Source organism: Spinacia oleracea, chromosome 2 (assembly GCF_020520425.1).
Source record: "Spinacia oleracea cultivar Varoflay chromosome 2, BTI_SOV_V1, whole genome shotgun sequence".
In the NCBI taxonomy this organism is placed as follows: domain Eukaryota; kingdom Viridiplantae; phylum Streptophyta; class Magnoliopsida; order Caryophyllales; family Amaranthaceae; genus Spinacia; species Spinacia oleracea.
This window is the reverse complement of record NC_079488.1, coordinates 54,207,239-54,209,533: the sequence shown is the minus strand read 5'-3', so window position 1 is coordinate 54,209,533 and position 2,295 is coordinate 54,207,239. Positions and strand designations below refer to the sequence as shown.

The 2,295-nt window shown below is 36.2% G+C and overlaps 1 long non-coding RNA gene across 1 annotated transcript; it reads left to right on the top strand.

Moving 5' to 3' along the window:
• The first annotated feature begins 240 nt into the window (after positions 1 to 240).
• On the top strand, positions 241 to 2,026 carry LOC130466934 (uncharacterized). The gene is made up of 3 exons (XR_008927096.1): positions 241 to 375; positions 889 to 952; positions 1,969 to 2,026. It is a non-coding gene; the product is annotated as an uncharacterized lncRNA (long non-coding RNA).
• Positions 2,027 to 2,295: the final 269 nt, after the last annotated feature.

Genomic DNA, 2,295 nt, shown 5'->3' with positions numbered 1-2,295 from the left:
CCTCCTTCGTCCGGTAAACCTCCCTCCTCTCTTATCTCTTTCGTTCTCCTCCGTTCTCCTTCTCCTCTCACGTTTTCCTTTTCGTGATTGGTTTTCCTTTCGTTCCTCTCCTCCTTAATGCTCGTGGTTTTGTGCAGCAACCACCACCCACCTGCGAAAATGACCGCGACGGCCACCGTCCTGTGTCGTCGCCAACCAACCAGCACCAACTTCGCAATCCTTCCACACGCAAACAGTCCTCCCTTTGGCTTGCTCCTTGCTCACGGCACCACCACCAACGACCCGAGCCACCCTCGCTGCCACCATCGACAGCCGCCACCGCCGCTGCCGCGCCATCTCCGACCGCCGTCCAACCACTCTTCATTCTTTCTTTTGGTTAATTCTTAACCCTTAAATTAATTAATGTTTTAATTACGTTTTAATGATTTAATTATGTTTCTTGAATTTAAATTATAAGTTTTATGATTTGATTATGAATTTCAAGAATTATATGTTTGCATAATTAGATTATTAATTTCAGATTATATAAATGCATTGAACTATTAATTTTTAATTATTTAAAGAATGAATTTTAAGGTTTTTAATGATTTAAATCATGGTAGGATGTTTAGGAATTATTAAATTTATTGTTTTTATGATTTCAAACATGTTAATTATGTTTTGGAGTAGTTTGAAAGTAGTTATATTGCTGGAAATTTAAAGTATGATGCTTTGAAGAGTTTTCAACGAATTTCAATAATTAATATAATAATTATGATGCTAGGAAATCAAATATGCAAGTTTCGATATTGGAAAATGTTCTAATTATGTTTAGGAAGGGTTTGAAGCTCCCTAATGTTGCTGAAAATTCAATATGAATTGATATGAGTCTATATTGGTTGTTATTAGGTGGAGAATTCTCCGTAGGCGACTTTTGAATTATTAAAGTGGTCTTGCAGTTTGTTTACACAAGGTACGTACATACCTGTGTGCTTGGAATGCGTGCTATTTGTTGAAACCATGTTGAAATTGTTGATAAACTTGGTTATGTTGATATTATTGTTGAACTTGGTGATGTTGCTATTATTGACGAACTTGGTTATGTTGAAATTGCATGTTTAATACTGTTGGACGGACATATTGAACTTATATTGCATTATGAGAATTGTAACATGTTAGTATAGATGATTGATACAAACATGTTGGTTGGGAACACTAGATTATTCTATATGTTGGTTTGGATCGATTGATTATTGTTCCCTTTTTAGCTTTTCACTACTTTATGAGGGCGGTGGACCTTGTTTAGTAAATTGAAACTTTATACCCATATACAGGGTTAATCATGGTTAAAGGAAAGGTTGGGTAAATTGGAATGAGTCTTGATTGATGCCTTTATGATCACTTACTTAATTCCAAGATAAAAACAGTTGTGAACGAATGTGGATTGTATGCCTTATGTGATTGTTGAGTCATAACAGAGTCTCAATTTGTAAATCATGTAAAGTGAAACTGAGTAGCAATAGCTTTAGACTGTGCACGTCTAAAGTGACGGACAAACAGGAGTTGGGGTTCATGGTGGTAGCCCATGGCCTTTTCTGGGACCGGATTGATCACCGTGTCCTATTTTTATTTAAACGTTCCTCGATATCGCAGGTCACTGAGGTTACGGAGTCGCGCCCGTACCTCGTCTTCCTTAGTGAAGACTTCTGGATGGTCAACTCGGTCCATTGTCTATTTCAACTAAAATAATACTATGGTTATTAAGCCTAGCTTAGTCTAGTCAAGTATAATCGTCAAATTATTATGTTTTGTCTGTCCTTACTTATATTTATTAGTATCATGTTAGGGTTGTTGGTTTGATAGTATCATGCTAGGATTGTTGTTGTTTTAGTATGTAGTACTCAGCTTTGCTGATTACGTGCTTTGTTTGTGTGTGTTGATCATGGCTATGCCTTATTGATCCTGTGATGACCCATCTTTGGTGAGCAGTCTCTAAGGATCAATAAGCGTTGCCCATCTACAGGTTTGAAGATGATGCATCATTGGGATTGGGATTAGAGAGCTTGTAGTTCTATTCGTTTAATTAAGTGATTTAATTTGTTAACTTGGATTTGAAATTTGTCGTACTATTCGTGTTTCCTTAATTCAGTTAATTGGTTTGGACCTAATATGTAATAGATTATTTATGAACCTAAAAGTTAGTTTTATGTTTTCCGCTGCAAAATTCTGAATAAGCCGTAACGTTTTCACACGGGCGATAATACTTTGATAATTCCCTACAGTTATATTTAAAAAGAGGTTATTTTAGAAAATGGG